We start from the raw sequence: 9,238 nt of genomic DNA, 5'->3' as shown, positions 1-9,238 counted from the left end.
CTCTTTCCCACTCACCTCTGAACAGTAGAGGGTGCCAGTATGGAGCTTTCCACTGGGCATTAGGGGTTCCCTCAACTGCAGGAGAGTGTCAGAGTAGCTAGGAGCCCCCGTTTCATGACTGAGAGGAGAATCCAGCCCCAGAGCTTCTGCCTCTTCATTTGGAGGCAGATTTGGAGAGTGAATCTCCTTTTTAGTATTCTCCTTGCCATTCGGGAGGGTAGAGCAAGCTAGCACCAGAGAGAGAATTCGGGCAGAGTGGGCATATCGATGTGGGGAATGAAATGACAATTTTCCCCTAATGCTAAAGAAACTCGATTCTAATTGCATTACAGGAATAAATGAAAAATGCTCTAGAGAATAAGTGCAATAGTGATGGTTTCGCAGGAAAAATACAAAGATACTCACCCAAAGCAAACCCCAAAAGGCTGTTTCCCAGGAGCAGGGCAGAAGACTGGGCTGGAACAAGGCCTTGGCTGACACTTCACCTGGGATAGGGTTACTGGGGGGGCCCAGGTGTAGAAGTGAGATCAGGTTGAAGGCTTTACTGCTGCTGCTCTGTCTGCTTGAAGCAGAGTGAAAGTCAGGTGTGGGGTGGGACACGGGATTTATAAAGCCTGAGCAGGATGGTTGTGAGTGGCCCTTTGGAGCTCAGGGCACAGCGATGGACTCAGGGAAATTATAAAGGGATTCTGGACGTCAGCGTGGGGCTCCAGGAATGGATGAGCGCATCCCCTTTCTAATTTCTATTCGTGGATGTTGGTAAAGCTCTTGGAAAATGAAGAGCAGAGCAGAAGCAGAGTGTCGTGATTGTACAGGCTCAGTCTTGCTGGCCGGGAAAGGTCGCTTATAACCTCCCACATACTCCTTCTGTAATGGCCAGGGACTGCCTGCCGAACTGGTGCCACAGGCCTGTCCACCTCCAGGAAGCCAAGCTAGAAAAGCCACTTCCAGGTCTGAAGGCTTTTCCTAGGAGGGCACAGGAGAGTTTCAGCAGTGAGATGGGGCGTTGTGGCATGCTGGGTGCTGGCAGTAATAGCACTGAAGGCAAGAGTCACACAGGCCTGGGTTTGCAGCTCAGCTCTGCCAGTCCCAGCATCTTGCTCTTTACCCTCCTCATCACCATCTTCAGGGTACACACCCCATGCCAGGCACCATTCTGATCACTTTACATACATTAATACATCAACTCCTCACAACAGCCCTCTGGGGTAGGTACCCTTATTTCTCCCATTTTACAGATGGGGAAACTGAGTCACAGAGCAATTAAGTAACTTGACCAAGATCACACAACTAGAAAGTGATAGTATTGGGATTTGAACCTAGGCTCTGTGGCTCCAGAGTCTGCTCTGAACCACCCTGGACGGGCTACTTCTCTCTTCATGAACCAAGACGTCACCTCTCAGAACGTCAGTTTCCATTCGTGCAAAGTAGGAATAGTAACACCTACACCACCAGGCACAGCACAGGGTAGGGGCTTAATAAATGTAACCTCCCTACTTCATGGCTTTGGGTCTTAACATCTTTTCAGCCTTGGCTTTTCTTTTAATTTCTCAGGGCTCCACGGACCCTCTCCATGGGAAAATGTGCACCACATAGATAAACCTACACGTACACACAGTCCTTTGCACACAATTTCAGTGGGTTCACAGATCCCTTGAAACCCTTAAGGGTCCTCCAACCCACAGTGAAGAGCTTCTGCCATATGCCCATGTTTATCCACTCCACTTATATTTGTTGCTTCCTATTATGCAAATGCTGGGTAATGCAGATGCAAAAGAGAGATGGTTCCTGCCTCAGGGAGCCTGTGACCTGGTGGGAGGAGGTGGTCTGGTTCACGAATACGTGCAACAGGGTGTTGTCGGTGCTTTGACAGGCAACTCTATAAAGTAGGGTGTATAAAGGACTAAAGAGGAGAGGCTGTCTTTTAGCCACGCCCTCTTGCTGAGTGTTAAGGAGAAATCCGCTACAGACAGAAGAGGAAGCCCTTGAAGGGTGTTTCAACCCAGTATTTATTAAATGCCTTCTCATTCTGCTTTGCAAGCATGTTAACTGATGGGGCCTGATCAAGGGAAATGGGTAGGGACTAGTCAGAGTCTAGGTGGTCATGGGAGTGAGGAAAGAGGTTCATGAAGCAGGTGGACCCTAGGGTGAGGTTACAAGAATAAACTTCTAGGGAAGGGCTTCCCTGGTGGCGCAGTGGTTGAGAGTCCGCCTGCCGACGCAGGGGACACGGGTTCGTGCCCCGGTCCGGGAAGATCCCACATGCCGCGGAGCGGCTGGGCCCGTGAGCCATGGCCGCTGAGCCTGCACGTCCGGAGCCTGTGCTCCGCAACGGGAGAGGCCACAACAGTGAGAGGCCCGCGTACCGCAAAAAAAACAAAAAACAAAAAACAAAAAAACTTCTAGGGAAGAGTACAAAAATGATCGCAAACGTGTATTATCTTGACTGAGAACTGCAGAATTTCACAGCTGGAAGGAAACTCAGATCATTTAATTCAACCTTATCACAGTACAGGTGAGACACTGACGTCCAGAGTGAGGAAGGGGCTTCTCTCAGGTTCCCAAAGCACAACAGTGGCAGGGCTAGGACTTGAATCTGGGACCACACACTCAGTCTAGATTCTTTGATGCCTCCAACTGTCTCTACTTCTAATTCATTTCTGTATCTCCCTGGGTACCAGCTCGGTGCTAGGGCACTTGTAAGTCACGTGCTGATTGACACTGAGGGGATGCAGTGCAGAGAGGGATGTCAGTGCAGGTGATTTTAGGAAGAAGGGGGGACACGGAATGAGGATCAGGAAGTTACAGGGTAAAGAGTTATAGAGCATCACAGCCTAGGTGGCTTAAACAGCAGGAGTTTATTGTCTCCCCGTTCTGGAGGTTAGAAGTCCACAATCAGGGTGTCAGCAGGGTTGGTTTCCTTCTGAGGGACCGTATGGGAGGGAAGATCTTTTCCAAGCCCCTCTCCTAGCTTCTGGTAGTTCCTTGGCTTGTGGCCCCATAACTCTGTTCTTCACATGGCTTTCTCCCTGTGAATGTCTGTCTCTAAATTTCCCCTTTTGTAAGGACACTAGTCATATTGGATTAGGGCCCAGCCTGATGACCTCATTTTAACTTGGTTACCTCTGGGAGACCCTATCTCCAAATAAGGTCTCATTATGTGTTGCCGGGAGTTAGGACTTCAGCATACGTATTTTAGGGGGACACAATTCAACCCGTAACAGGTGAGTGTTAGCCGTCACCAGGACTCTGTCCTGCTTATTGTGATGGGAGGAAAGGAAGAGGGAACCAGCCTGTCCCCCACGAGCTTTGTTGTCTCTCTACGAGACAGGGGAGACCCCAGGGTCTGGGAGCTTATGAGAGGGAGAAATGGTAGTGAGAGGGTGAAGGATGGTGCCCAGGGTGCTGGATGCCAGATGAGAAGCTTGTAAACCTGGGAGTACTGATGAGCTGCTGCCCTGTAGCCCCTGAACCTCCATTCCTCCCTCTCCACCCCTTGGAGGCCAGAAACCTCCAAGTTCACAAGAACCTGGTGAGAACCCATTCAATGCCAGAGTCCTCAGGACCCTGTACAAGAGCGTCACCTGTGCTCTGAGAAGGGACAGGGGGACATCGACCTCCCTCCAAAACCACCTTCCCGGAGACTGTTTCTTGGCAGGTGCTAGGAGGACACTTGCCTGGGAGTGAAAACCTTGGTTGACTCTGCCACCAGTTTGCTGTGCAATCTTGGGCGAGTCCCTTTTCCTCTCTGGACCCACTGTGGCATAGGATGGATCAGCCCTGTGCATGGAAGGAGGAAAGATGAAACAATGAGTGAGAGTATCCTGGAAAGCATAAAGCTTGGTACAGATGCAGGGTGGCCTATTTTTCTTCCTCTTTGTACCATTTCCTCCGACCCAGAACTGCCGCCCTCATTCCAGAGCCCTTGGCAGCCCTTCTAGAACCATCTGCATCAGAGCTGCCCGTCCCCTCCCATTATCTACAGAGACAGCTGAGTCCTGGCCACTCTTGGTTGCCTAAGCATAAAATATTTCCTGAAGATCAGTGGGTACAACACATTTCCTTCTTTCTCTTTTCTTGCGAGATAGGGCAGTGAGCATTTCGGGGGGCTCTGTTCTTTGAAAATATTGGCCCATGTCAGACTGGATGAGCTGGGTTATGCTGCAGTGATAAACAACACCCAAATCCCAGTGGCTTAAAACAATAAAATTGTATTTCTTGTTCATATTACTTGTCCATTGTGGGCCAGCTGGGGTCTGCTTTTTGTCAATGTCACTCCAGGACCCAGGCTGATGGAGCAATGTTGCTGGTTGGCTTGGCAGAGAGTAGAGGGATCTGGAGGGTCTTGAAGGCAGAGGGCCAGAGATATTTAGTGAGTAGTATTAATGTTTATCACAGGTGCCATAGATGCCACGGTAATTACAATGCACCGTTCATGCAAATACTTTATTGAACACCGGATAACCTAGTCTCAGAATCACCTGGAAGACTTGTTACTATGCAGACTCCTGGGCCCCAGGCTCCGAGTCTCAAATTCAGAAGGTTTGGGGTGGAGCTGGGGAATCTGAATTTCTAACAGGTTCCCAGGTGAGGCTGGTGCTACTGCAATGGGACCCACACTTTGAAAACCACTGGTCTTCGTTATGCTAAGTCATGGCTGCTGTGCTGACCTCAGCTTCCGGTCAACTGCAAAGAGCCCAGCGGGTTCTTAACAGGTGCATCCCCTTGGTATTCAGGGCTTCTCCTGATGGGTAACAGGGAGAGAGCACGTCTCAGAGTAGTCAGCAAGGAGGGGGAATTTCTCTACACAACCTCCCTGTCTCTTATTTCCCCTTGGTCAGAGTCTTCCCCCGTGGAGCAGTAACTCCCCCCCGACTTCTAGACCATGTAGTCTAGCCCTTTCAGTGGCTGCTGGCCACCCGGGGTCATGTGGTTTTCATCCAAATCCAGAAGTTGAGGGATTAGCCTGAAGCTCCAGGTATGTGGCTGCTGGGCTGAGCTGTGGCCCGGGAGAGTGCTCAGCATACTTGGATACCTAGTTGGGTTGTCAGTCCATGCAATGGTGGCTGAGGGGCGGGGAGCCACAGCGGAAGATCTGGGAGATTGGCTGCACCACAGTAACCTGAGGGGTGCGTAAAACTTAACTCCGGTAAATGCCTCACGCCATTTTGGGATTTAGGTGCCCCTGTTTTACTATTGCAGTTGTTTCGTACAGTGACTGTCATTTAAATTGAAATTTAACTCACGTTGACTGGTTTCTTTGCTCCCACCTCTTGCCTCTCACTTCTCCCTTCTTGGTTGTTGTTCTCCCTTCGTTGTTCTTGAAGGGTCTTTTTTTTTTTTTTTGCGGTACGCGGGCCTCTCACTGTTGTGGCCTCTCCCGTTGCGGAGCACAGGCTCCGGACGCGCAGGCTCAGCGGCCATGGCTCACGGGCCCAGCCGCTCCGCGGCATGTGGGATCTTCCCGGACCGGGGCACGAACCCGTGTCCCCTGCATCGGCAGGCGGACTCTCAACCACTGCGCCACCAGGGAAGCCCGAAGGGTCTTTTTTTAGTGCCTCTTTCCAGAAGGGTCTATGAAGTGATCAACTCTTAAATGCTTTACTTGTCTGAAGATGCCTTTATTTTGCTCTCACTCTTGGTTGGTGGTTTAGCTGCTGATGGAATTCGAGGTTTTCAGTCATTCTCCTTCAGCAGTTTGAGAATGTTTTTCCGTTGTGTTCTGGACTTTGTCATTGCAGTGCTCTGCAGTTTCCCTAGGATGTGTCTGGGTGTGGGGTTATTTTTATTCATACTGTTGGCTCCCCAGAGGTATACATCTTCTTTAAGCTAAGGATTCATGTCCTTTATCAGTTCTGGAAAATTCTCAGGCATATCTCTTCAAATACCTCCTTTCCTTCATTCTCCCAATTCTCTCCTATTGGAGCGCCAAACTGTTGGGCTCTCTCACTGCTGCCTCCTTTATCTCTCCTAAGCTCTAATTTTTCATCTCTTTATCTCTCCAGGCCGTATCTTGGACATTTTCCTCATGTCTATTTGTTTCAAATCCTTTTGCTCTGCTAATTAACCTGTCTTTTGAGGCCTTAATTCCCATGATAACATGTTTCATTTCTAGTTTTCTTGTTTCTTTTTCAAATCTGCATGTTTCTTTGCCGTGGTGTGCTATTCTTTCATTATGTATTCTAATCCTTCTTTTATTGCTTTAGTTATTTTAAACATATTCCTTTTGTAGTCTCTTCAGATAATTCTATCTTGAGCTATTCTATTGGATCAAGTTCCTGGAGTATCAGTTCTCCTGTTTTTGATTCTCCCTGACCATGGATTGTTTCCTCATATAGGTTGTAATTTTCTTTTCCACCTCTTTTTTTTTTTTGCTATGAACTCTTTAGCCTTTTTGCCCCTCCCCCATGTCCCAGGTTGTGCAAGAGCCCTACACATTAGTTTTGCATTTTCTTATTAGGCACTCTAATGTTTTTCACTGGCTCATGACCAGTTTTTGCATTGATAATTCGGTTTGAGATTCCACGATGTGTGTGGTGAAGGTTTAGGGGTTTTCCCTTTAAAAAAAAATTGATGTGAAATTCACATAACATAATATAAACCATTTTGAAATGTTCAATTCAACGGCATTTAGTGCATTCACAATGTTGTGCAACCACCAGCTCTTTCTAGTTCTAAAACATTTTCGTCACCCCTAAAGGAAACCCCGTACCCATTAAGCAGTCACTCCCTATTCCCCCCTCCTGTTTTTTGTTTCCTGTGGGAGACATTTTTCCTCATCCAGAATCCCTGTTTATTCTTAGGCTGGTTAGGCAGCATTTTCAAGCATCCCCTCCATGGAGCTGGCAAGTCCCAAGGCCCAGTGTGCCCGTGTGGGTGTTAACCCCCAGGCTCCCAGCCTGGGCTGAAGACTAGGGGTAGCAGCTAGCCAGGGCTGACGTTCCCTGGGCTGCCTTAGCTTCAGCACCTGACCTTCTGCGACTGCTATAAACTACCCGCACCTTTTTCTCACACTTAAGGATTTACCTTTCTCTTATTAGAGTTCAGGTGTGTATTTTTAAAAATATTTTAATTATGCTTGGGAGGCATTTTTGTAGCAGGGGTGCCTACATTAGCACTTTTTACCTTGTCACTGGAACTGCCCCTGGTGTATAGCTAGTGGTGGAGTGGGGAGACTTATAACCAGACCCTGTGACATTTAATTCAGTGCTCTCTTGGACTGATTGCTAACTTCCAACAACATAATAAAACATAATAAAACAATAGTGTAAATTCTGGTGGTTTACCCAGCATTTCCCATAGAGTGTATCACTTGGTCCTCACAGGCTGGAGAAGTGAGTATTATTGTTACCACCCTGTACAGCAGAGGAAACTGCAGCTGGGTGAGGCTAAGTGATGCGTCCACATGGACAGGTGAAGCCCAGGAATTGAGATCAACTTGCAATCCTGTACTTTCCCCTCCTTCAGTGGGTTTTCTCTCGGCAGGAGAGACCTGTGGCCAGGAGAGGAAAGGGGGGGTGAAATAAGAGGGGAGGTGGAGAGGTTTATAGGGAGAGGAAGGGACTGAGGGCAAACAGGTTTGATTTTGAAATTTTGCTAAGGTGAGTCTGATAGGTGCCAGGATCAGGGTAGTGAGTCCGAGGGATTGCTGCATGTGTGTGTGTGTGTGCGTGCATGCATGTGCACATGTGTATACAGAGCTGTGGGTCCTGTCTGAAACACGTAGCTACTAGGTAAAATAATTCTCTGCTGACCCTCTAAGAGGCTCCCTAGGGAATCCTGCCAGCTGCCATCACCAGAAACAGTGCTGATGCCACTCCCTTGGGTCACCAACACCTGGCGCTGAGCTTTGCTACCTAGAACAACATTCATCCTTCCATTTGTCCATCTATCTATCAACATTTATTAGATACCTGTGCCTTGAAGGCACTACGGAATCCTGGGAGTAGAGAGACGAATAAGAAGCATGTGGTCTAGTGGGAAAAATGGTTTTATATATATGTATGTGTGTATATATACATAGAGTAGACATATATATATATAATACTATCTTTAACTTTTAAAAGATTTCAGCACAGTATAATAAGCACCCTTCAAATAAGCAGGCAAGGACACAGAGGGTGTCACCAGGCTGGTGGTGGGGAAGGAATAGTTGCCTAGCTGCCCCGGCAGGTCCTCGCTGAGTAGCCAAAGCTGGTGCAGCCACCACCATCTCATCGCCCGTCTGTGGGCCTAGGGCACTGATTTAGGATGCCCAGAGCGGCTGATTCACGCTTACCAAACATATAAAATACTGATGCTTAACGCTGCGACTAATAAATTCATGTACAGTGAGAAATAAGGACCAAAGACTTGCTCTTGTTCACTTGTGAGTACTTTTCAGGCCCTCAATAAATAATTGTTGAATGAGTAAATTCATGGTCCAGGCACCCCCAAGGCCCAGTGGGTTCTCTGAACACCCCTCCTGTTAGCACCTGTTTTGGATTCCTTGTGTTTCACTCCAGGGCACCACCTGGCAGTTTGGGAGGTTTGGGAGCCACGTGGCAGTTGGTTCCATGTACTCTGAGCTCACAGCCCCTGGGTCCCCTCTGTCACTCTGTTCCACTGGTTGTGTTGCTGCCTCACCTGTCCCTCTCTCCCGCTCAGAAGTGAGTTCCTGAAGCAGAGGAATCCTGTCTTCTACATGGGGTATACCCAGGGCCTGGTACTTATTGCTGAATAATCATTGAATGAGTGAGTGACTAACTGACTGAATGGATGAATGAAATAGACTCATACCGCAAATACTGAGAGACATCTTAGGGAGAAGCAACCAGTTCTGTCTGGGGAATCCAAGGCCAGGGGGATCAAAGAAGACTCTTTGAAGGAAGTCAGTTTTGAGCTGAGCCTGAGAGATGAGTAGGAACTTGGCCGGAGGACAAGAGATGGGCAATGGTTAAGAGCCTGAGTTTTGAAGCCTACTCCTTCTGTGTGACGCTGACACTGTTATTTCACCTCTCTCTCCCTTGCTTTTCTCATCTGTAAAATAAGATAGGGCAGTGTTACCTCTTTGGGCTGTCATGAGGATTAAATGAGTTACCACAAAGAAAGCATTTAGGCCAGAGCCCAGCACAGAATAAGAGCTCGGTAAATGTTTGCTGCTATTTGTATTATTTTTGTGAGGGAGGGCTTTCTCTGGCAGAGGGGACAGCCTGAGCAAAGACGAAAGAGCAGACAGGATCGGTACACTTTCAGCAGG

At 48.3% G+C, this 9,238-nt stretch overlaps 1 protein-coding gene across 1 annotated transcript in view; it reads left to right on the top strand.

The window, feature by feature from the left end:
* Positions 1–9,238, top strand: part of MEGF11 (multiple EGF like domains 11) — a 247,823-nt gene that overhangs the window by 9,901 nt on the left and 228,684 nt on the right. The window lies entirely within an intron of this gene.

Source organism: Lipotes vexillifer, unplaced genomic scaffold (genome assembly GCF_000442215.2).
Source record: "Lipotes vexillifer unplaced genomic scaffold, Lipotes_vexillifer_v1.1 scaffold713, whole genome shotgun sequence".
Classification (NCBI taxonomy): Eukaryota; Metazoa; Chordata; class Mammalia; order Artiodactyla; family Lipotidae; genus Lipotes; species Lipotes vexillifer.
This window is presented reverse-complemented; position numbering and strand designations above follow the sequence as displayed.